Consider the following 26919-nt stretch of genomic DNA (forward strand, 5'->3'; position numbering starts at 1 on the left):
GGAGAAACCAGACTCAGTTGTGGTCAATTCTCCTCTCTCTCTGATGAACATAATCTCTGGGTGCTGATCCACCATCTAGTCTGGATACAAACTGTGAAAGTAGACTGAGAAATAGACAGGACTAATATTAGTGTAGATGCCATTCTTTTTACGATGTCACAAGTACATCGTATTTTAGGAGTAGTGTTCCCGGTTCCAGCAAATCTAAGTAATGCAGCCTAAAAATCCTTTAACGGATTTAAATAATAAAAAGTGTGTTGATGTGTTATGTGTTAAGTTTAAAAGATGTATCTTTAATCTAGATTTAAACTGGCAGAGTGTGTCTGCTTCCCAAACAGAGTTAGGTAGATTGTTCAAGAGTTTAGGTGCTAGATAGGAAAATGATCTTTGTTTATCAACGTGCAGAACAACCACCCAATAAAGCATTACAATAATCTAACCTCGAGGTCATAACGCATGAATTAATATTTCTGCATTAGAGGTTGAAAGCATAGGTCGTCATTTAGATATATTTTAAGTTGGAAAAACGCAGTTTTACAGATGCTAGAAACATGGTTTATGAAGGAAAGATTGCTGTCAAACAGCACACCTAGGTTCCTAACTGATGATGAAGAATTAACAGAGCAGCCATCAAGTGATAGACTGTGTTCTAGATTATTATATGTGGGGTTTTTAGGTCCAATTATTAGCACCTTCGTTTTTCAGAATTTAACATTAAGAAGTTACTCATCATCCAGTTTTTATATCGTCTATGCATTCTGTTAGATTCTCAATTTGGTGTGTATCACCAGGCTGCGCTGAAATATAGAGCTGAGTATCATCAGCATAGCAGTGAAAACTAACACCATGACTCCTGATAATATCTCCCAGAGGTAACATGTAAAGGTTGAAAAGTAACGGTCCTAGCACTGAGCCTTGAGGAACTCCATATTTCACTTTTGAGCAATAAAATATACTAGAAAAGATACTAGAAAAGGTAGTATCCTCACTATCCAACTATTTTTAGAAAAAAATGGTATCTGCAAGAATTTCCAATCAGGGTTTAGATCGTACCATAGTACTGAGACTCTGCTCTCATTAGAGTTACTAATGACCTGCTTCTATCATCTGATTGTGGTTTCATCTTGTTATTAGTGCTATTAGATCGATACAATCGGTCACAACATTCTCTTGGATAGTTTTCTAGTCTATGTTGGCATTAGAGGAAGCACCCTAGGCATGGTTCAAATCATATCTATCTGACCGCTATCAGTTTGTAGCAGTAAATGAGGAGGTATCATATCACTCAAAAGTGAAATATGGAGTTCCTCAAGGCTCAGTGCTAGGACCATTACTTTTCAACCTGTACATGTTACCTCTGGGAGATATTATGAGGAGACATGGTGTTAAATTACGACCTATGCTTTCAAACTCTAATGCAGAAATATTAATTCATGTGTTTATGACCTCAAGGTTAGATTATTGTAATGCTTTATTGGGTGGTTGTTCTGCACGCTTAATAAACAAACTTCAGCTAGTCCAAAACACAGCAGCTAGAGTCCTTACTAGAACTAGGAAGTATGATCATATTAGCCCGGTTCTGTCAACACTGCACTGGCTCCTATCAAACATCGGATAGATTTTAAAATCTTATTAATTACCTATAAAGCCCTGAATGGTTTATCTCCTCAATACTTGAGCGAGCTCTTATCACATTATAGTTCTGCAATGCAAAATTGACTGCGGACGCCAGATCCTCTTCCTATCTAGCACCTAAACTCTGGAACAAACTCCCTAATCTTCAGGAAGCAGACACACTCTGTCAGTTTAAATCTAGATTAAAAACATATTATGTTCAGCTGGTCCATGTCTCCTTTGTGCAGATATTACAGACATTGCAAACATGGAGGAATATGTACAAGGTTTGGTTGTGGATTTATTGATGCTGTGTTTCTTCAACTGTCATTATTATTTTCTTTTTATTATTATTACTGCAGAATTTTAATTACATACAAGCTTAGATAAACATGGTAGTATCTTTAACAATAAAAAAAACGTAATAAAACTATGGGTTTGTGTACATCATAGAATGAGATTATATACACCAGGAAAAAATAATATCTTTGAATAATCAATTCCCATAATCATAATGCATTAAACTTGCAGTTGTTTTTTGTTATAAGCCATGTTATGAAACGAAAGAAGACAACAACAGAGCTAGTTTTGCGTGTGGAGGAAGAATTTTGCACATAAAAGTAATAAATTGATAACATTAAAGAGATAATGATTTTGGTTTTATACTATACTGTATACTACAGTTCCAATTAATTAAGAAAGGGCAGATGTTTCTTTAAAAAGACCAAAAATTAGCAAATTTCATTAAAACTATAAAGGTAGATTACTTAAGCCTGTATATGTTTTAAAGTTAGTTTTTTGCAACATAGATCAGATGATAATGTAAACACGGCAGATCGCATTCATATTCAACAAGATTTGGCTGAAGAGTACATACTCTTTTAGCGCTTGTTAAGTAAGTACTTACTGAAATTAAGTACCTACTCATTGAGCATGTGGTTTCTTGCGCAGCCTAGGACTAGACTTAAGTCTAAAATGCCATGGGTAGAGTTTAGCTCCAAAACTAATTAACCACACCTGCCAGTTAATCAAGTTCCTAAAAAGCAGTTGTTATAACCTTTGCAAGAGAGGGCAGGTTTGAAGAGCTTTATTATATACTTTTTAGTAATTACTCACAACAATAGAATGAACAGTAAGTGATTAAAACATATTGAGTTGCACATACAGAATTATGCAATAAAACTGTATTTGATTATAATCCCTCTCAACATTGTTTTGTCCAATGCATAGAGGCATAAAGCATGTAAAGGCACTCACTGTGCAATTTACAGAGTGATTTGAAGAGGATTTCAGTCCTGTGTACAAGGAAGAGGTTTTCAAGATACAGTATTTACAATAAGTTACATTATGCATTTACATTGATACTTCCCAAAATGCTGCTATAAGAATATATGTCACAATAAATACAAAAAAGTATGCACAATGCAGTCTGTTTCTATGATGTTTTTTTATTTGTTTGTGTGTGTGTCCTCATATATTTAAAAAAAAAAAAAAAAGAAGAAGAAGAAAATAAATACTTGCAAAAACGTTAACTAGTGAGGAGTTTGGTTATCAGTAATAAAAAATGTGTTTTGAAAAATTTATTTTCCAAGTGTACGTTTTTAATGGAAAGTTAAATTTTTTTAATGTGTGCATGTAAATATATATTTGAAATATATATTTTTTGTTTGTATGAAAGCTGTTACTGGGGCAGTACCTTTTCAAAAAGGACATGTTTGTACCTAAAGGGTCCTTTTGGTACCTTAAAGGTACATATCAGTACATAAAGTGTACAAATACTAATATATAGCCCCCACTTCTCTCTCAGAATTAAATATGATTTTTAAGATGCATGTGAAGACAAATAAAATAAATAACTAATAGTACAACTGCAAATGCAAATTAAGTGTACAAGCCTAATTTGGCAGATCCTATAAAAGACGCTCATGTAAGGGTTATTACAGTTTTGTATTTAGAAATTCCTTATTGTAATAACTGTAGATATTTGAACCTAATAGGTATGAAAGTGTACATTTTGAAAAGGTACCGCCCCAGTCACAGCTTTTGTACCTTTATTTCTGAGAGTGTAATAATGCATAAGATCTATAGTGCCATTTTACAGTCTTAATACTTAAATGTAGTACATAATAACCTCTTCTTCTCTTTCTTCTTAAAGCTACTTAATAATCTTCTAATCTATGACCTTTTTTTAGCCTCAAGAAATCTGCTTCTGCATTTACAGAAAATCAGCAATTAAATTGGATCTACCCAAGTTTGTTTGAACCGTTACAACTTTGCAGTTCACTTTCCTCCACAGGCGGGGAGCTTTGGACAGCATGACGACCTTTGTGAGTTCCAATGACGTTTCCAGAAGCCCTTCGAAAGGTGGATAGTCGGTGTCGAAAATTCTCTCCAGAGAAGAAGTAGAGCATTGGGTCAAAGCATGAGTTAGCAGCAGCTAGGCAGAGGGTGATGACCACAGATTTTTGCATATAAATAATGTCCTTACAGTTAGTGGTTTTGCGGTTTTTAAAATGGAGATGCATTGTGCGTTGTATATGATAGGGCATAAAACTAACCAAGAAAGCCAGCATGACCACAACAATCATCCGAATGGCCTTGTTACGTGTGTAACGCTGTTTGTTCGCACCGTTTGTGTTTTTAAGTAGAGTGCGCAAGATGCCAGCGTAGCACAGCAAGATGACCAGGAAAGGAATAATAAAACCCACTACCAGGAAAAGTAATTCAGCATAATCAGCTTATCCAGGCTCTTGGTCGTTTCTGGTGGTTCAAAACACTTGGTTTTGTTAGACTTTTCATCAGTATGCTGACCAGAGAGGAGGAAAGGTGAACTGGTGGTGCAGATGAAGATCCAAATGCCCATACAAACTATCCATGCCTTCTTCTCAGTGGCTAACCTCAGGTTCTGTACAGGGAACACAATAGCTAGAAAGCGAGTAAAACTCATGGCCATCATGAAGAAGACACTGCAGTAGAGATTGACGTACAGTGCGTAGGAGCTTAAGCGGCAGAGAAAGTCCCCTAGGTTCCAATGACCCTTGTTGACGTAGTAAAGCACCGTAGTGGCAGAGTGCTGACACACAGCAGGTCTGATACGGCTAAGTTCAGCATGTAGATGTGGAAGGCTGATTTCTGACGGTAGGTGCGAAGAAGCACGTACAATGCAAAGCCATTGCCCATCAGCCCTAAAACAGTAATGATAGAATATACTGTTGAATAGACTTGGTTGCGGAAGTCATCTATTGAGGGGCATACTTGGGAATCATTATCCATTGAAGGTGTTATGTTGAATGGACCCATGCTTGCATTGGTTTCTGAAATATAACAAAAGAGAAAGAAATATAAATATTAAATTCCTATAAGATAATAACACTCTTTTTCTAGCTATTGCAAATCTGTACTGCATTTCCAAAGAACAAAATATTGCTATATAAATAAACCAGAAAAAAAGCAATTGTTGTATAAAAAGGTGTATAAAAAACCTTTACAGCAGCGGATCATGTCTCTCCACTAAATTGATGTCATACTTATCTTTTATGAAACATGTTATCTAAGTCTCTTACATGATTACACACAGGGCAGACGCAAACTGACCCCACTTCACTCTCACAATTAAATATGATTTTTAAGATGCATGTGAAGACAAATAAAATAAGTAACCAATAGTACTGCTGCAAATGCAAATTAGGTGTACAAGCCTTGCTCCAATAAAAAACGCTCCTGTCAGGGTTATTACAGTTTTGTATTTAGAAATTCCTTTTATTGTAATAGGCCTATTGCTTTTAAATTTTTCCCTATGAAATTCATTTTCGTTTTTAATAATTTAATTAATAATTTGTTTGATTTCAGTCAATTTTAATTTGTGAACAGATTTCTAGCATATAGTTTTTACACCATTTAGTTTACATTTTAATTGTAGTATTAGTAGTCTAATTAAAGTTTAGCAGAATTAAAATAACACAGAGTGCAGACCAAAAACATTGATGCAAACCTCTGACTGCACAAAATTAATGCCTATTGAGATTGATTACAAAAGATTATTTATTTTTGATTAATATTTAATCAACCTACCCAAACCTAAATTACTTGCATTTAGCAAATAAAAAAAGTATATAAAACACAATTGACCGAAATATGCAGGACAATATTTTCGTAAAAATAGCATTTAAAAATATTTTCATAGTTGCTAATCCCACTCCTACCTCTAAACTTATCTCTGTACAGTATAAGAAAAACATGATAGGCAGATAAATGCAATTACGTTTATTTATTTATTGTCAATTTATAGTAAACCAAATTGCGATGTTTTGCAGTCACAGTCCTCTCTGGCGGAATACACAAGGTTTGTGTAAGCTAAAATCAGCTAATTCCAGTTTAAACCAGTCTAGGCTGGTTTTAGCTGTTTTTTTAAGCAGCTCTCTGTGAACTTGTGAAGATATGCATGCAACATTTGAATACACCTAATCAGAAACATGGCACGTCACACAGTCTGTGACAAATACAGGCATGAGCCAATGAGCGTTCAATTATTCTGACATAATAATTCTAACATTTAAATTTAAATTTATAACCAGTGCATCAGTCACAAAGCGTGGGCTTTACTGGGTACTGGTCTTGCTATTCAGTATGGAGATGAAGATTGCGGATAAAGGCTTGGATTTATCTATTCCTCACAGTCGTATGAATTCAGAAGATTTGGATTTACAGCACACTAATAAAATTGTTTTATTAAATGTTTATTGTAATCATGTTGCATTTTTGGTGTATTTTATAGTACTTTTGTCAGTCACAGTATGTCAGAGAAAATGCCTTTTGTGGCCATGGCAATGACAAGTAAAGGTTAAACTATTGCAGAAATGTTATTTATTAAAGGGTTTAAATTGAAGTCTTGTTTAACATTAAAGACTTTTGTTTGGGAACAAGATGACAGCAGAAAGGACACAGAACAACATTCATCGTTATAATTTCATATTAAGTAAACCACATTCAAACACATTATACAATATTATTGATTTAATTTAACTATCTTTCATTTTATAAATAAAAATGGCTATTAGGTATCAAAGTTGTGCAGAATTGAAGAAAAAAACTCAAAGTCAGTGCCAGAAGGATGCTGAACAGGTAAAGCCAGTGGTGTAGTGCTTTGAGAAGTGAGTATATTGCTTCTTCCCCTGGGAAAATAGCAACTAAACTTGCCGCCTTGACCTGCACATGCTGCTATACCAGGGGTATGCAATAGGTTTTGGATCAAACTTTTTCACTCGCTAGCCAGGCTAGGCTGTATATAAAGGGCAGTACATTACATTTTATTAATAATTTCCAGTTAATATAATAACACACTATGAATTAATTGAAAGCCTCAATAAAAATGACCCTTCCGCTGCAAAAGAAAAGAAAGCAAATGTAAGTAAATCTCACTAAGTAGGTGGTAGACTTTGAAAGTAAATCACCAGTAGGTGGCAGTAATTGTCTTAATAAGTGAGTCATTGAGTTATTTATTCAAACAATTTGATCAGACGCCTAATTCATTTAAGAAACAACTCTTTTGAACACAATGAGATTGTCAAAATTGCAATCTATTGGTTTTCAAGTGGAACAAGGGCTTCATATTCATATGTTATTAATACTACCTTTTACAGCAGTATCTTTGTGCATTTGTTTTGCTTTCTCAACAAATTCTTACATACATAGACCGTCTGTGTAAGCTTGACCTGCACGGCGTGTTAGGCTACTGTAACTAGATTTTTTAGAGCTGTTTGAACAGATTTGTTTACTGGATCATTGACTGAAACATTCACAAGAAATCACCAGTTTAAAGAATAATTGATAAATAAGTGGGTATATGGTATATACCTGTGTATACCCCTCCACTATACCACTAGGTAAAACATGCCGCATCAACCCCTGAGTATTGATCATTCACATCTGCACCTATTTACCTACTCAGCACCACCACTACTTAAGCACACACCACAATGCACCCAGCGTCCGAGCTCGTCACTTTCTAAGTCGAATCTTCCCTAGCTCCTGTGAATTGGCTTCTGGAATACATTTACATTTACATTTACATTTAGTCATTTTGCAGACGCTTTTATCCAAAGCGACTTACAATTGAGAGTACAGCAGCGATTCATTTTTTTGAGAGACAAACAGACAGGGTAAGTGCTTATAACACCCAGTCACAGGGAGTGTTCAAATTAGTACATGCCAGAAGGGAAGGAATAAACAAGGGGATGAGAAGAGAGACAGAGACAGTGAGAGTAATTTTTTTTTTTTTTTTGATGATGAGGTCAGGTATTGCTGAAAGATGTGAGTTTTCAGCAGTTTCTTAAAGATTGACAGAGATCCAGCATTCCAGATAAGCATGCGGGAAGATCGTTCCACCAGCCAGGAACAGAGAACGAGAAAGTTCTGGAGAGTGATTTCGAGCCTCTTTGAGATGGTACCACGAGGCGTCGCTCGCTAGCAGATCTCAGACTTCTAGAGGGTGTGTAGATTTGTAATAGTGAGTAGAAGTAGACCGGTGCTGAGTCTGTGGTTGTTCTATATGCAAGCATCAGTGCCTTGAACTTGATGCGAGCTGCAATCGGTAGCCAATGTAAGGAGATAAAGAGAGGTGTAACATGGGTTCTCTTGGGCTCATTGAATACCAGCCGTGCTGCTGCATTCTGAATCATTTGTAGAGGTTTTATTGTGTTCGATGGAAGTCCAGCCAGAAGAGCATTGCAGTAGTCCAGTCTAGAAATGACAAGGGCCTGGACAAGTAGCTGTGCAGCTTGCTCTGTTAGAAAGGGCCTGATCTTTCTGATGTTGTGTAGTGCAAACCTGCAGGATCGAGCAGTCTTTGCAATGTGATCTTTGAAGGTTAGTTGGTCATCGAGGATTACACCAAGATTTCTGACTGAGGTTGATGGGGTAATTGACGAAGAACCTAGCTGGATGGTGAAGTCGTGTTGTGTAGTTGGAGTGGCAGGGAATACAAGCAGCTCAGTCTTTGTCAGGTTGAGCTGTAGATGGTACTCTTGCATCCATGTCGAGATGTCCGCCAGGCAACCCGAGATCCGAGTAGCTACCGTTGGATCGTCTGGATGAAAAGAGAGGTAGAGCTGTGTGTCATCGGCGTAGCAGTGGTAGGAGAAGCCGTGAGCCTGTATGATGGGGCCTAGCGATGTAGTGTAAATGGAGAAGAGGAGGGGACCAAGAACCGATCCCTGAGGAACCCCAGTGACCAGTTGATGTGCTGTGGATACATCTCCTCCCCAGGCCACCCTAAAAAACCTACCAGTGAGATAGGATTCGAACCAGCGAAGTGGGATCCCAGAGATGCCCAGTGATGAGAGGGTAGACAGCAGGATCTGATGATTCACGGTGTCAAAAGCAGCGGATAGATCCAGCAGAATGAGAACTGATGATTTGGATTCAGCTCTTGCAGTCCGCAGGGCTTTCCGTGACTGAGAGCAGCGCAGTCTCAGTTGAATGGTCGCATCTGAAACCTGATTGGTTATGGTCCAGTTTGTTGTTTTTCGAAAGAAACAGTGATACCTGGTTGAAAACCACTCTTTCAAGTGTTTTCGCTATGAATGGAAGAAGAGAGACTGGCCTGTAGTTATCAATAAGGGAAGTGTTTAAAGTGGGCTTTTTGAGCAGTGGGGTTACCCGAGCCTGCTTAAATGCTGTGGGGAAGGTGCCTGTGAGGAGAGATGTGTTGATGATGTGCGTGAGTGCCGGCAAGACAGTGGGGAGATTGCTTGCAGAAGATGAGAGGGTATGGGGTCTAGCGGACATGTTGTTGGATGGCTGGAGAGGAGAAGTTTGGATACTTCTGTCTCAGTGAGGGAGCAGAAGGAGAAAATGGAGGAATCGGTAGTCGATGCGGTTGGTTGAGGGTTGTGCGTTGGGGGGGCTGAGAACTGGCTACTGATTGCTTTTGTTTTGTTTGTAAAAAATGTGGCAAAATCGTCAGGTGATATTGAGGTGGTGGGAGGTGGTGGAGGGATAGAGCAGGGAGTTAAATACTTACCTTTTGCCTGTTACGTTACCTCCTGTTCCCCATTGTCTCATGAGATCCCGTCCTCGTATTCTGTGGTTGTGCTGTGTGTCTCCTGGATCGCCCTTGTCTCCTGGTGTTATTTGTTCCCTGGAAATAAATCCAACACCGAATACACAATAAGCACCAATGATTGAGTTCCCTTTCAAGAACTTGTCGATCACCTCCAGGGAGCTCTTCGACGTCCACCACCACCACCCACAGCACCAGTCACTCCTCCCACTTCTTCACCGGTGATTACTTCCAGTCCCATGGCCCATCCAGCGCCACACTCTGACTCTATTCCTTCTACATTGCTCCCTTGTGTTTGAGATGCAACCTCTGTTATACCGTACTGATCAATCTAAGATTGCTTTCATTATCTCATTGCTTTCAGGATCCCCCATGTGATGGGCCGAAATGCTGTGGGGTCAAGGTGGTTCTACCACCAGCTCCATAAACTCGTTTATGACTCACTTCACTGGTTGCGCTGACGGAGAGGTATCAGCAGGTGAACAATTGTATCTCACACAAGGTATGAAGAATATTCAAGAATACACTCTTACTGTCATTACTGATGACTTTTCATCTGGGTCTGGAGCCCAGACTTCATCTACAACTCGCAGCTCTGGATGAATATTGCGGCTTGGAGCGATTCATACAATGCACCATCAGATGCGCTTCCAGAATGCAATCATCCTATAATGAACCTATGCAGATTGGATATGGGAGAATGTCTCCAATTGAGCGGCAGAGGAGAATGACCCAGGGGTTCTGCAGATATTGTGGTACAGCTGGGCATTACATTCTTGTATGCCTCCCATTGTTCTCCACGTCCCGTGGTGAGTGTGATCAAAAGATGCAACCTCTTACTACTTGTATAATGCTTACTGCCTTTGATGTTTCCGTTCCAGTCACGGCTCTCCTCGATTCCGGGTCAGCAGGAAATTTCATCTCGGGAACCCTCTGCTGGATAGATGCAATATGTGTCATCAAGTTGGACCACTGCTGCTAAACATAGGACATCTTGACACAGAACAGATCAACTTGCTGATTCTGGAGGGCTCCATCATACTAAGATGACTGTGGTTGATATAGCACAATCCCATCTTCTCTTGGAAAATTGGGGAGGTCCTAAATTGAGGTAACGGTTGTCATTCTGAGTGTTTCCCCAATCTCCTTTTACCAATTCCCCGGCGACTGTAGATAAATGCCACTTCCATCAAAAGTCCTTTGGAGAAACAATCTTTAGAAATTTCTGAATGCTATTCCACCTTTAAGAACGTCTTTTGTCCCAAGAGAGCGGCACAGTTACCACCACATCGGCCATAGGACTGTGCAATCAATCTCATTCTGGGTGAGCCAGTGCCCCGTGGTAGAATTTATCCTCTGTCACTTCCAGAATGTACGATCATGGAGGAGTTTATATAGGAGGCCTTAGAACAAGGATATATTTGTTCCTCAACTTCGCCTGCTGCTTCCAGTTTCTTTTTTGTGGCCAAGAAGGATGGAGGACTACGACCTTGCATAGATTACCGATCTCTAAACCAAATAACAGTGGAGTTCCGTTATTTGTTACCTCTAGTACCCACAGCCCTGGAACACCTTAAGGGGGCCACTATCTTTACCAAGCTAGATCTTCGTAGTGCATATAATTTAATCAGGATTAGATAAGGAGATGAGTAGAAAATAGCCTTTGTTACTCCTACCGGACATTATGAATATCTTGTTATGCCATATGGCCTCATCAACGCACCAGGCCTCGCTATTCTCCAAGATTTCATGCATGACAACTGTGCTACAAAGACTCCACGAACATCAGCTTTTCCTCAAGGCAGAAAAGTGAAGTTTTCACCTACCCTCAGTACAATTCCTAAGTTACATCATCAACTCCGAAGGGGTAAAGATGGATGAGGGAAAGGTAGGCCTCCTGGCCAGAACCCACCTCATTAAAAGAGCTCCAAATATTTCTCGGATTTGCAAACTTCTATCAGCGCTTCATAAATAATTACAGTCTCATCACCATCCCTTTTGAAAAGCAAACCCAAATCCCTGCCCTGGACTCCAGCATCAACTCAAGTATTTTTCACACTGAAAGAGGCATTCTCGTTCACCCTGACCCCAAACTCCCTTTTGTGGTAAAGGTGGATGCATCCACCACAGGCATAGGAGCCGTCCTGTTACAGCAGCAGGGGAACCCAGCTCTGAGCCAATTGCTGCAAATCATCGGGCTGTCCTCTAGGAAAACAGTTTGTACCCCGGTTACAATGCACTTAACTTATCCACTCCACACACTCATCCTTGGGCACTGACCACCCAGGGGCCAACAAAACTCTCTCACTGTTACAAGATCGCAGGCATAAGGATCAGGCAGACCAGAGAAGAGCTGACACACCTTCGTTCCAGCCAGGTCAAAAGGTGTGGCTCTCAACCAGGGACATTCGCCTGTGCCTGCCCTGTAAGAAACTTAGTCCCAGGTTTGTTGGCCCCTTCCCCATCTTGGAACAGGTTAACCCAGTAACATATAAGCTCCAGCTACCTCTTAGTATCGCATTCACCCCACTTTCCATGTCTCCTTGCTCAAACCCTATGTTAAACCTGTGTCTATTCCCACAGAACGTGGCCCAGACAAAAAAACTCACATACTGAGCTAAGACAGTGTCTTAGCCACATAAAGTGCAAAGTGTGCAGACTTGATCCAACACTACTTAGTGAGTTTAACTCAGAACATACAGATCATCTGGCACCCAGAGGAAGAGGAGGCCACTGCAATGTCGAGGTGTTCGGCTTTCAGTAGCGGGCCGTGGAGGGGAGGGGGAGTGGTAATGTTACGGGTCTGCCAGGTTCTGTCTCCACCCAGTCCCAGTGATCCGCCTCCCCTGAGTATTGATCATTCACACCTGCACCTAATTACCCACTCAGCACCACCACTACTTAAGCACACACCACAATGCACCCAACGGCGGAGCTCATACTGTGGACTCTTGCCCTAGCGCCTGCAAATTGACTTCCTGGTATACTTACCTTTTGCCTACCTGTTGTGTTACCTCCTGTTCCCGTTGTCTCCTGAGATCGTGTTCTCATATTCTGTGGTTGCAGGGTGTGTCTCATGGATCCCCCTCATCTTCTGGTGTTATTTGTTCCATGGAAAAGATAAGGACTGTGATTTACATTGCATTACTTTCGCTTCTTTATATCTGCCATCGTCATACTGATCATCATACTTTCAGCATAGTTCTCTGTATGCTCATCTGTGTAAATAATAAAGTTGAATCAATATAATCAAGTTCGCTGATGACATGACCATGGTGGGTCTCATCAGCAAGAACGACGAGTCAGCATACAGAGATGAGGTGCAGCAGCTCACAACTTAGTGTAGAGCCAACAATCTATCTCTGAATGTCGACAAGACAAAGGAGATGATTGTTGACTTCAAGCAAGCAAAGAGCGACCATTCTCCGCTGTCCATCGACGGGTCCAAGGTGGAGACCGTCAAGAGCACCAAATTCCTTGGTGTTCATCCGGCAGATAACTTCACCTGGTCACTCAACACCAGCTCCATCACCAAGAAAGCCACTTTGCTTACAGTGCTTTGATGCAACCTGTGTTGTTAAAAGCGCTATATAAATAAAAATGATTGATTGATTGAAAGCCCAGCAGCGCCTCTACTTCTTGAGGAGGCTGAGGAAAGCTCATTTCCCTCCACCCATCCTGACTATGTTCTATAAGGGGACCATTGAGAGTGTCCCGTGCAGCTGCATTACTGCCTGGTTTGAGAATTACACCGTATCAGATCGGAAGACCCTCCAAAAGATAGTGAGGACAGCTGAAAAGATCATTGCCGTCTCTCTGCCCTCTATCATGGACATCTACTCCACATGCTGCATCCGCAAAGCCCACAATATAGTACAGGACCCACACACCCTCACACACATTATTCACCCTGCTGCCATCTGGAAAGAGGTACCGGAGCATTCGGGCCCTCACAACCAGACTGCTGAACAGTTTCTTCCCACAAGCCATCAGACTCCTCAATAACCACACCTGAATGGACTTCCTGTCCCATAAGCATTCTTGCACGTCATATTTATTGTTGTGCACTTCATATTTATTGTTGTTTGTATTTTGTGTTCTTGCACTTATTATGTCTTTGCACTGTTTGCACTAGTTTGCACACTGGGTTTGCACTCTACTCCCCTGCTGTTTGCACTAGTCTGCACACTTTGCACTTTATGTGGCTAAGGCGCTGTCTTAGCTCAACATGTGAGTTCTTTTGTATTGTGTTGTAAGTGTGACTCCATGTAGCACCAGGTCCCGGAGAAACGTTGTGTCATTTCACTATGTACTGCACAGCTATATGTAGTTGAAACGACAATAAAAAGCCATTTGACTTGACTAAAACCTGTGTGGGTCTGCTTCCGTACAGCAGCAGTAGAGTTGGACTTGAGGAATGCAGCTGGGAAGCATTTTAAACAAGGTTGTTTTATTTGTTTAAATGAGTAAGCCAACAGTTTTTGAATGTTGCCAGTTGTCCATGTTTTAGTGTTAAGTGTGATAACATTCTCTTTTTCTTTTTAAGCTTATTTAAAATATATAGATATTTTTTTTTTTGTTGTCTTGAGTAGTAGAACATTTTTACCATACTGTTTATGGTTTTGTGAATTGTGTGTTTGTATACATATATAATATTTATTTATTTTATTTATTTATTGTATTTTTATCATTTTGTATTGTTGTTACAAATTATTTTTCTTAAAAAAACTGCACATTTAATTTGTTTGGATGTATTGTCATTTTGTCATCTATTAGATGTATATATTTAGGCATTTGTCTATTTGATGACTAGTTTATATTGGGGCTATGGTTAGAAATCTTAAATTTTCACAGACAACCCAAATTCAATCTTGTTTTAGTCTATATCCATATTCACCGTCTAATAGACTTATCCATGTAGTTGTTCAATAGTGGTCTAACTGGTGTGTAGTCTATTCTTGGATGTCTATGATTAGACGTCTATTTAATTTTCACCCAAATTTTGCCTTGTTTTAGTCGGCTGTGTTTTAATGACTAATAGATATCTTTTAGACGCAAAATTGCTTGCTGGGCAGTTGCTTTTATGGTGTGTAAATTTTGTTGAAATTGTTATTTCAAAAACAATTTTAGTGTTTGGGTAGTATTTGTGTAACCCTGCTCCTGGAACAGCCCAGACAGAGTTCTGTTGTTTGCTCTTTTGCCTCTTCTAAACTCATGGTTTATAAAGTCGCTTGAGTTTTTAAACACATATAAATAATAAAACATTTAACCTATTATCTATTAAATTTTACTATTAATCCTCTGAGAACAAGTATGAACCATAGGCTTAGTCACAGATCATATCGACTTCTCACGGATCATATAGTCTCTCTTCACTAAAATGTCATGGTTCCTAAACATTAATAACAATTAATGCAAATACATTAACACAAAAACAAAAACACAGATACTGTTATGAACAGCACCTCTGTGGCTCTCTCCGACCACCACCGGAGGGAGCCCTCACCCGAGTACTGATCGCTCTAGGACTCCATTTCCCATAATCCCGTGCCTTGGACTGATTAGCGCTGCCAGGTGTTCCTCATTCCCTTTTCCCTTTAAAAGATCTGCCCTGCCATCACTCTGTGCGAAGTCTTGTTTGTTTGTACAACAATTCCGAGCGTTTATCCCTGTATCTGTATTCCTGTTGCCGACCTTGTTCCTGTTTGATTCTACGATTGATTTCTGCCTGCCTACCGACCCTCTGCCTGTCTTTGTTTACGTCTCTTGGATTCCCCTGTATACTGTCGTTCGCTCCTGTTTTACCCTGCCTGTCTGACCACGATTAAAGTCTGTCGCAAATGGATCCACCTGTCTTCGACCAGTCATTACAGAAGACTTCGCCGCTACCGGATCCAGCGGATATGTATCAGGTGATGTCAGAAGTCTCGTCCCAAGCCGCCATACTCGCCACGCACCAGCATCAACTGCACAAGCTCACCACTTTAACTGAGGAACTGGTGAGATCGATCCACGCTTTAACCCTCGCTACCGGGAATCCAGGCCAAACACGCGCTCAAGCCGTTCAAGCCGCTCAACCCGTTCAGCCTACCGTGACTCCGCCTCAATCTAACCTCAGTCCGCGTCTCAGTCTGCCCGACAAGTTCGGACGGATCATCCGCAAAATGTAAGGGTTTTTTTGTTGCAATGCGCTTTGTTTATTAGCCAACAACCCAGTTTATACCCCACTGAAGATAGCAAGGTTGCTTTGATCTGTTCTCTGCTCACCGGGAGAGCGCTCGATTGGGCCACAGCCACCTGGGAAGCACGTCGCATGTCTTTTCCCTCGTACAATGATTTTTTGCAAGAATTCAGGGGAGTCTTCGAACATGTAGCCGGAGGGAAAGATCCCGGAGAGCAACTGCTTACCCTCGCTCAAGGTACCAGCACTGCAGCGGATTATACTCTCACTTTTCGCACACTTGTTGCCCAATCAGGTTGGGGTGAATCACCCCTCAAACTAATGTATCGTAGAGGCTTGAACACGGACCTTCAAAAGGAACTGGCTTGTCGCGATGAGGGCAGATCGCTTGAGGAGTACATGGAGATCGCAATCAAGCTGGATAATATTCTCAGAGCGCGCCACGACAAGTGTGAGAGTTTCCCCGTTCAAAGCCTTGCTCGATTAACGGCACCAGAGCCCATGCAGATCAGTTCAGCCCACTTAGACTCCAAGGAGCGGGATCGAAGAGTGCGTGGCGCCTGTGTCTCTACTGTGGTCAGGCCGGGCACTTCCGAATGTCATGCCCCACACGTCCCCAGCGCCATCAAGCAGCATCGGTAAGACATCAAACTCATTCTGATTCTTTTGAGATTCATGTCCAGCTAAAGGTGAAACGGACTTGGATTACGGCCGTTGCCCTCATTGATTCGGGGGCGGCCGGCAATTTTATCGATCAATCTTTTGCTAAGTCTAATGGAATCTCTCTTGTCCCATGTGAACCTCACGTAGCAGTGGCGGCGCTAGATGGACGCCCTCTTGGACCTGGTAATGTTTCATCGGTCACGGAAACCTTAGTACTGCAAGTAAGCCCCCTTCATTCCGAATCTATTCGCCTGTTTGTAATTCAGTCTCCCAAACATCACATCGTCCTTGGACTACCCTGGCTCGAGATTCACAACCCCACCATATCCTGGGCCGACCACCAAATAACACATTGGTCATCAAACTGTCACAAGCACTGTCTGAACAATCCCGTACACCAATCTCCTTCCAAGCCATCTCCCTCTGAAGAGAAGTCATTTCCCTCCAAAGAGAAGGTCACCACTCCACCCGAACTTCCGTGGGAGTATCAAGATCTCGCCTTAGCATTCAGTGAAAGGGGTGCAACACAACTACCACCTCACCGTTCGTATGATTGTGCCATCGACCTCATGCCTGGACGCACTCCTCAACGAGGCCGTGTTTTCCCTCTCTCACAACCAGAATCAGAGGCAATGAAATCATACATCGAGGAAGAACTCGCCAAGGGATTCATTCGCCCATCTACTTCACCAGCATCCGCGGGGTTTTTCTTCGTCAAGAAGAAGGATGGTAGTCTTCGGCCCTGTATTGATTATCGCAGTCTGAACGAGGTTACAGTTAAATATCGCTATCCGCTGCCACTAGTACCAGCCTCCCTGGAACAACTTCGCAGAGCAAAATTCTTTACAAAACTAGATCTTCGTAACGCCTATAATTTGATCCGTATCAGAGAGGGAGACGAGTGGAAGACAGCCTTTTCAACAACCTCCGGGCACTATGAATACCTCGTTATGCCGTTCGGACTTGCAAACAGTCCGTCGGTCTTCCAAGCCTTCGTCAATGAGGTGTTTAGAGATATGCTAAATCAATTTCTCATCGTTTACATGGACGACATCCTTGTTTACTCAGATAACCTCGATGCCCATGTCACTCACGTCAGGTCAGTTCTCCAACGCTTAATAGACAATCAACTTTACGCCAAGCTCCAGAAATGCGAGTTCCACAAGACCCAAGTGGCTTACTTAGGATACATCATCAGTGCGGAGGGGTAACGATGGACGAGCACAAAGTCAAAGCAGTCGTGGAGTGGCCACGCCCCTCCACTGTCAAGGAGTTACAACGATTTCTGGGCTTCTCGAATTTCTATCGAAGATTCATCCGTAATTTTAGTCTTGTTGCAGCTCCTCTCACTTCACTAGTCAAAGGGAATTCACATCGCCTATCGTGGTCACCCGACAGCATCCAAGCATTCAACCTACTCAAGGATAAGTTCACTTCCGCTCCGATACTCCATCACCCAGACCCCAACCGGGAGTTCATAGTCGAGGTGGATGCATCGAATGTAGGCATCGGAGCCATTTTGTCTCAACGTCACGGGCACCCAGCAAAACTTTACCCCTGTGCCTACTATTCTCGTAAACTCAACTCAGCGGAACGCAACTATGATGTGGGAGATCGCGAGGAGCTCTCTATGAAATCCGCTCTTGAGGAGTGGCGGCACTGGCTGGAGGGGGCCAAATTCCCATTCACTATCCTGACTGACCACAGAAACCTTGAATACATCCAGTCCGCTAAACGCCTAAATTCACGGCAAGCTAGATGGTCTCTGTTTTTTTCCCGATTTGATTTTAAGGTTACCTATCGCCCAGGCTCTAAGAACACTAAGGCAGATGCCCTATCCAGGCAGTTCGAGAGCACCCCCTGCGAATTCTCTATGGACCCCATTCTACCGTCGGCTCGTATTGTGGCTCCAGTTCAGTGGGACATCATGACGGAGATCTCTGAGGCACAACTTGATGAACCTGCCCCCCCAGCATGCCCACCCAATCGAACCTATGTGCCTCAAGCCTTGAGATCAAGAGTTCTCCATTGGATTCATGATAGCCCCAGCTCCGGTCATCCAGGTATCACTGCCACCCTTCACTTGGTCAACAACCGCTTTTGGTGGCCAACCATACGCTCGGACACTATCCAATTCGTTCAACAGTGCCAAATATGCAACATCACTAAAACCTCTCACCAACGCCCAGCAGGACTCCTACAACCGCTACCCATACCAGAAAGACCATGGTCTCACATTGCCATCGACCGTGGCGGATCTGCCGGTCTCCAATTCCTTCACCACGGTGCTCACGGTTGTTGACCGGTTTTCTAAGTCTTGCAGGTTCATACCTCTGCCGAAATAACCCACAGCCTGGGAAACTGCCGAGGTGCTTTTACAGCAAGTGTTCCGCTTTTACGGCTTACCAGAGGACATTGTATCAGACCGTGGCCCACAGTTCACCCTCTCGAGTCTGGCAAGCCTTCTGTTCCCAACTCAATATTAATGTAAGTCTAACGTCAGGTTATCACCCCCAATCCAACGGTCAAGCTGAACGCATGAATCAGGAACTGTCTCAATTTCTACGGAATTACTGCCCACGACAATCAAAAGCGATTGGAGCCGCTATCTTGTCTGGGCTGAGTATGCGCAGAACTCGTGAGAAAGCAATCTACCGGGCTGACTCCTTCCAATGTGTCCTGGGCTTTCAACCTCCACTATTCCCTGGTCTGGAGAACCCTCAGCACTACCCGCAATCAATTCGTGGCTACAGAGGAGTGAGGAAGTGTGGAATTCGGCTCACGTTCATCTCAGAGGAGCAGTCAGGAGGTTTCAAGAACAAGCCGACCGCCATCGCCGAGAGGGGCCGGAATATTCACCTGGCGACTGGGTCTGGCTATCGACCGGGACCTCCGACTTCGGTTACCCTGCAAGAAACTAAGCCCAAGTGCGTGGGTCCTTTCAAGGTCATTGCACAAGTCTCACCAGTTTCTTACCGTCTAGATCTCCTGCTAATTACCGTATTGCTTCTACATTCCATGTCTCATTGCTTAAACCCGCCGGTGGCCGGGAGGAGAGAGGGACCAGGATGAGGTTGCTGCCGAGACGCCCCTCCCTAATCATCGATGGCGAGGAAGCCTACCAGGTTCAAGAAATCCTGGATTCACGACGCCGAGGCAGGGAACTGCAGTACCTAATCGACTGGGAGGGCTATGGACCTGAAGAAAGGTCCTGGATACCTGCTCGAGACATTCTCGATCCTTCACTCATCGCTACCTTCCACCAGGACCACCCCGACAAACCTGCTCCCAGACCCCGTGGAAGACCTCGGCGTCGAATCACCCTCGCTTCGGGCCGCCGCTCGCAGGGGGCTCTGTTATAAACAGCACCTCTGTGGCTCTCTCCGACCACCACCGGAGGGAGCCCTCACCCGAGTACTGATCGCTCTAGGACTCCATTTCCCATAATCCCGTGCCTTGGACTGATTAGCGCTGCCAGGTGTTCCTCATTCCCTTTTCCCTTTAAAAGATCTGCCCTGCCATCACTGTGCGAAGTCTTGTTTGTTTGTACAACAATTCCAGCGTTTATCCCTGTATCTGTATTCCTGTTGCCGACCTTGTTCCTGTTTGATTCTACGATTGATTTCTGCCTGCCTACCGACCCTCTGCCTGTCTTTGTTTACGTCTCTTGGATTCCCCTGTATACTGTCGTTCGCTCCTGTTTTACCCTGCCTGTCTGACCACGATTAAAGTCTGTCGCAAATGGATCCACCTGTCTTCGACCAGTCATTACAGATACTTACAAGACCAAGTAGAAATGTCCTTTAAAGTAAATTGTTTGCCTACTGCTCTTCTGCTAATAATTTTTTCTCTCTAGTGTAAAAACAAAATAAAAAAATCAGTAGTGATCTCCACTAACTTTCACGTCTTGTGTTGCCTCATGTCGTAGGGCTACTATTTTTATGTAGCGGTTGGGGATTGTAATTGCATTTTTATTTATAAAATTGTTGCATTTTTATTTAGAAAGATAGTTGAATAATATCAATATTATTGTCTAATGTGTATAAATGTTGCATTTAACAGCTTGTGGGATGCATGAAATCATATTAGCAAATTAAAGTAATTTATGTTTGAAACATACATTATTTTTGACATAATAAATAATGCTATATTTCATAATGCTGTAGAATAACTAAAAAATAAAAAATGAAATAATGCTATTGAAATGTTTCAAAAGTTCAGATGCATTTGATAAGAAGCTGCTTGTAAATTACATGTAAACAGCTTTAAGGCTAGTTTGACTATGCTCATCACTGGTCTGATACAGGTCTATAGCCAAACCTTGAAAACTAGACCACAGTTTGCCTCGATTTCACTGGGTGGGCTAAAAGAATTTAGAGCTAAAACATGTTTACAGATATTACTGACAATGTGAACATGATGGAATATCAGCAAGTGCTGTCTGGCCAAAAACTACAGTTTTGACTCTCAGTGGCTACAATTAGATTAGATTAGATTAGATTAGATTCAACTTTATTGTCATTACACATGTACAAGTACAGGGTAACGAAATGCAGTTTAGGTCTAACCAGGAGTGCAATAAGCAGCAAGTGCAGGATATAGGTAAAAATATAAATTACAAAGATAAATATGTGATAAATATGTACAAATTAAATTTACAGTGATTGTGTGTAAACAATTTACAGATCGTTATGTACATAAGAAAGAGCAGGATATACAGGATATGTATAGACAATTTTACAAGAGTATGTACAGTGGATATGTACATACATTTACAAAGATATATACAGTGGAGTGCAATGAATGTTAACAGTGCATTTTTGTATTTTTGTTTTTAATGGGGTGGGTGGGGCAGACATCAGTGGGGGTAGAATTCAGTAGAGAATTGGTAAAAAGCTGTTCCTCAGTCTACTTGTTCTAGTCCGGGGGAATCTGAATCGCCTGCCGGATGGCAGGAGGGAAAACAGTTTGTGGGCAGGGTGAGAGGAGTCCTTAAGAATACTGCGTGCTCGACGCAAACAGTGTCTCTTCTGGATCTCCTCAATGGATGGAAGTGGAGTTCCTGTGATGCGCTGGGCAATTTTCACCACCCGCTGCAGTGCCTTACGCTCAGCAACAGAGCAGCTCCCATACCAGACTGTGACACAGTTTGTTAGGATGCTCTCTATTGTACAGCGATAGAAGTTCACCAGGATGGCTGAGGACAGCTGGTTCTTCTTAAGTTTCCTCAGAAAGAATAAAAGCTGGTGAGCCTTCTTGACCAGGCTGGAGGTGTTGGTGGTCCAGGACAGATCTTCAGTGATGTGGGTTCCCAGGAACTTGATGCATGAGACAGGCTCCACAGCAATCCCATTAATGTGGATGGGATCATGTGTGCCTCTTCTCACCTTCCTGAAGTCCACAATGAGCTCCTTGGTTTTGGTGGTGTTAAGGAGCAGATTATTGTCTTTGCACCACGTGGCCAGATGCTGGACCTCTTCTCTGTAGGCAGTCTCATCGTTGTTGCTGATGAGACCGATCACCGTAGTGTCATCTGCAAACTTGATGATGGAGTTAGATCCAAACACAGGCCTACAGTCATGGGTGAAGAGGGAGTAGAGGAAGGGGCTCAGCACACAGCCTTGTGGTACACCAGTGTTGAGAGTGATAGTGGTGGAACAGATGTGCCCTGACCTAACATGCTGAGGTCTGTTGGTCAGGAAGTCCATAACCCAGTTGCACAGTGAGGTGTTAATGTCCAGATCTCTGAGTTTGGTGATTAACTTAGAGGGTATGACCATGTTGAATGCTGAACTGAAGTCAACAAACAGCATCCGTGCGTAAGTATTTTTATTGTCCAAGTGTGTGAGTACGGAGTGCAGTGCGATGGAGACTGCATCCTCAGTGCTCCTATTGCCTTGATAGGCAAACTGGTGGGGGTCCAGTGTGGAAGGCAGAGAGTCCTTCAGATGTGACAGGACTAGTCGCTCAAAGCACTTCATAACGATGGGTGTGAGTGCTACAGGGCGGTAGTCGTTTAGGCACACTGGGCTAGAGATTTTTGGCACTGGCACAATAGAGGTGGATTTGAAGCATGTTGGTACAGCTGCTTGGGCAAGGGACATGTTGAAAATGTCGCGAATACCCCATGAGCTGCTCCGCATGCCCGTAGTATGCGCGTCCAGGGATACCGTCTGGTCCAGCAGCCTTGTGTGCGTTGATCCGGCTTAGTGCAGTGTAAACCTCTGAGGAGGTGAGTGTGATGGGTGGGTCGGTTGGGGTGATCTTGGTGACCGTTTCATTATTATCCCTCTCAGGCGAGCATAAAAGTCATTAAGCTCGTTCAGAAAGAAGACATTAGGTGCTGTGGGGGTGGAGTGGTTGGGCTTGTAATCACTGATGGCCTGGATGCCCTGCCACATGCGTCGAGGGTCAGAGTTGGAAAAGTGCTCCTCTAACTTCAGCTTGTAGCAGTACTTGGCCTTTTTGATGCCCCTCTTCAGATTTGCCCTGGAAGTGCTGTAGGCCTGTGCGTCACCTGATCTGAAGGCAGTGTTGCGTGCTTTCAACAGAAGGCGCACCTCCTTGTTCATCCATGGCTTCTGATTTGGGTATGTGGTGATCTCTTTCTGGGTAGTAACACTGTCTATGGTGGTGTTGATGTAATCCAGAACAGAGGAAGTGTAGTGGTCTATATCCGTGTGAGAGCCACAGGTAGCCTGGGAAGCAAACATACTCCAGTCTGTGTGTTGAAACCTGTCCTGGAGTGTGGAGTCAGCCCCCGCTGGCCAGACTTTGATGGTCCTCACTGATGGCTTCACACGGTTGATGAGGGGGGAGTACTTGGGGTGAGGAACAAAGAAAGGTGATCCGATTGTCCTAGATGGGGGAAGGGGGTCACAGCATAGGCTTCAGCCATGTTTGTGTATACATGGTCCAAAGTTCTGTTTCCTCTGGTGTGACAGAAAACGTTTTGGTGAAATTTAGGGAGGACTGCCTTCAAGTTAGAGTGATTAAAATCCCCCGCAACAATAAATGCAGCCTCCGGGTGAGCAGACTGTTGTTTACTGATGGCTGCATGAAGTTCGTTCATAGCAAGCTTGGCATCAGCATTGGGAGGAATATAAGCAGCAGTTATGATGGTGGATGTGAACTCCCGTGGCAGATAAAACGGTCTACTCTTAACCATGAGAAACTCTAGGTTGGCTGAGCAGTGTCTCCCAACGATAACAGAGTTTGTGCACCAAGCATTGTTAATATAAATGCACAATCCCCCGCCTCTGGTCTTACCGGAGTCATCCGCCGTTCTGTCTGCCCGGAATGTGTGGTGTCCAGCTATGCTGATAGCATGGTCTGGTATACTGCTGTTTAGCCATGTTTCGGTGAAGATCATGACATTGCAGTTCTGAAGTTTTTTGTTGTATCTGATGCGGAGTCGAATCTCGTCCATTTTGTTCGCCAGTGACCGTACATTGGCAAGGAAAATGCTGGGTAAAGAGAGCCGATGTGGTGTTAGCTTTAGCTTAGCTCTTAGCCCTCCGCGCTTCCCCCGGCTTTGTTTACGATCGCGCCGCCGTCTTCGAGCACTTCCGCCCGGCCGGGAAGAGTGCTCAGCCTCGGTTGTTCTGACGATCTCCGGGACGAGTTGAAGGTTGCCGTTAAAACTGTCTGAAAATGATGAACCAATATCCAAAAGCTCATGTCGGGTGTACGATGTAAAGGCACTGCTGTTCTGCATGAACAGACCCGAAAAGAGCAGGTAAAATACTGCAAAACTGCAGAAACTGGAGAGACGCTGAGCCTCGCGATGTGTACGCGCCGCCATCTTGGTCTGCTTGGTCTGCTTTTACAAATAGCCAATCTGACTACAAACTAAATCTAGGCTACGCACAGGCTACATGAAGAACATATCAAAGAAATTAAACAAAACACCTTGTTAATGCTGTTGATTTTGTTTACGTGAGGGAATATCATACATCTGAGAAGTTATTTTGCCAAAAATACATAACCGAATTGAAGATTATTTGGGCTAGAAGTGGTTACACTCCATTACGTCTTCATTCTCCCATCACTTAACTGCCGCTTTATTTAATAATTAAATAATTGCATAGCATTATAATTAAATATGATAGAGGCTAAATATCTAGGCCAAATGGCTAAAACAAAAAAATATGGTTTTGAATTTAGCCAAAGTAGGTCTATTTAATAGACTTCATGACTTTTATGAATGGACTTGTCTTGAGGCTGTTTTGTAGGTATAGCCTACTGATGCCGCTCAGGTGGAGGGATTCATTACTATAAAGAAAAGTTAATTTAGGTTTAGAACAACTAATGGGTGATAGCTTGTTGATATGAGTGCAATAATAAAAAAATTGTTTGAAGAAAAGACGTTACTACACAGAACAGACTATATATCCAGAGGCAGAACAAACGTAGTAGTAAAAGTAAAGTAAAAGCTCAACTTAACATCATTCCTTTTGCACTTTTTTTTCTTTTTTATTTGGTGTTGTGTCACCCGATCGCCTAATGGAGAAACTGCCAAAAACTGGTCAAAATTGATTGTTTTCTGTGTGTTCTAAGTATTTTCTGAATTATGGAGTGACTAAATGAGGTACCCAAAATACCCTTCTAAAAACGTTTGGCTAATATGTAAAAACAAATTAACAGGAATTTTGAAACTAACTTTATCCAGTGTATGCAAATTAGCTCATATTTAATTAAATAATGCATCATCTGCATTTGGAAACTTGTAATACAAAAAAATGTTTGCAATTATCAATGTAAACAATCAACTGGTACGTAAGGTGATAACTATAGTTAATTTATTTTACCTATTCATCTGCAGTGTCTTGCCTTAAAAAGGAGTCATTTCTGTATTTTCTGCTTGAGGGCGCACTCCAGCTTTAAGTATGAATGAAACACACGTTACATGAGAATGTTTGCAGTTGCAGCTCACATTTTCCCTATTTTGGCTAAAATAAACACATTTTCTACAGATAAGCACATGTATATAAAGCCCTAAGGCACTAATGAGAAGTGGTTTTAAATAAAATAATGTTGTTGTTTTTTGTATTGTAGCTCAAAATAATTTTTTTTTACTGCCTTTACTACTTTTATTATTAATGCATGTGACTGGTTTACATGCAACAATGTAAACCTTGTATTGATAACTACTGATAAATATGCATCATGTTAGGTCTATTAGCTTGTTAAGGTTAAAACAGTGTGTTTGTGAGTCATATAAAATGTGCAGAGTTGGGACTCTATTGAATCCATCTTTAATGACATATTAAAATATATAATAACTAATCATTTAATTGGCATTAATAACAAATATTGCAAATAAATATAATTACCAGAAGGCAATTATTGATCCGCAATTACTTACTAAAAGCATCATCAAGTGATAAGGGACGCTCATCAGTTGGCTAGCTGGGAAGCGCTTTAGTTTGGTAGTCTTTAAAGAAAGTGTTACAGCAGAAAACGTTCCCCTAAGACAATAAAGTCAATCAGGTCCCGTTTTAGAACAACAGTTTTTGCAATGTTGTTTATTAAATTAACCTAACTGCTTTAAATATTTTATTATTCTTACATTATTCGTTTTCCCTGGCGGTATTGGGATACTCCACCCAAAATGCAGTTCAGGTCATGCGCATTTCTTTTGCGAAAAAAAAAATACAGATTCTGAAGAGCGTTTGGGAACCAGGCAACATGGAGCTCACTGGAGCATATAAGCAAGCAATGAACGTAATTCACTTAATTCGGACCAGACGCAGTTCGTCACACAATTCAGCTCGCGCAGAATGTAGAGTCAGCTCTATCATTATTACAAACGCAGGACAAATACAAACTTTATCGCATCGAATTCAAATAATCATTTTAAAACCACATCTCATGCTATTGACTGGTGATAAATGAGCAGTATAAATAAAACGTGATCTAACCGTTATCTGTCCGTTTTCGGCCGAGCAGTCCCGTCACAGCAAAATGAAACGTTTCTTCTTTCACATATAGATTTTCTTTGAGTTGAAGCGCGCAAGAAGCCTGTGACAACGCGCGCACGAGCAGCGCCTCCCTTCTGCAAAACCGAAAGACTGGAAGCACATTAACAGGCTTAATGAACAACTAATGTTAACTGATCATTGAAAGCACACAGCTTATGAGCATTACAGCTCACAGAGAAAAGCCGAACAAGACTGTCCCATCTTTACGTCGTATATTTACTTTCAGAACGTTTTAAGGCTGTTCTTTCCCCCATATTTAATTTTGTAGCCATATTTATTTAATGTATTTGATTATTTGATCTTATGAGAGATCATTATGGAAATAGCATTACTATAAATGCATTTATAACACAGCATTATAAAAAAATATATATTATTCATATTAAAGCATGCTCCAATTCACAGTGAAAACATTTTCT

General features: G+C 42.0%; 1 pseudogene; it reads right to left on the bottom strand.

Moving 5' to 3' along the window:
• Positions 1 to 3361: 3361 nt before the first annotated feature.
• On the bottom strand, positions 3362 to 26561 carry LOC122334189 (annotated as a pseudogene).
• Between the last annotated feature and the right edge of the window lie 358 nt (positions 26562 to 26919).

Source organism: Puntigrus tetrazona, unplaced genomic scaffold (assembly GCF_018831695.1).
Source record: "Puntigrus tetrazona isolate hp1 unplaced genomic scaffold, ASM1883169v1 S000000498, whole genome shotgun sequence".
Classification (NCBI taxonomy): Eukaryota; Metazoa; Chordata; class Actinopteri; order Cypriniformes; family Cyprinidae; genus Puntigrus; species Puntigrus tetrazona.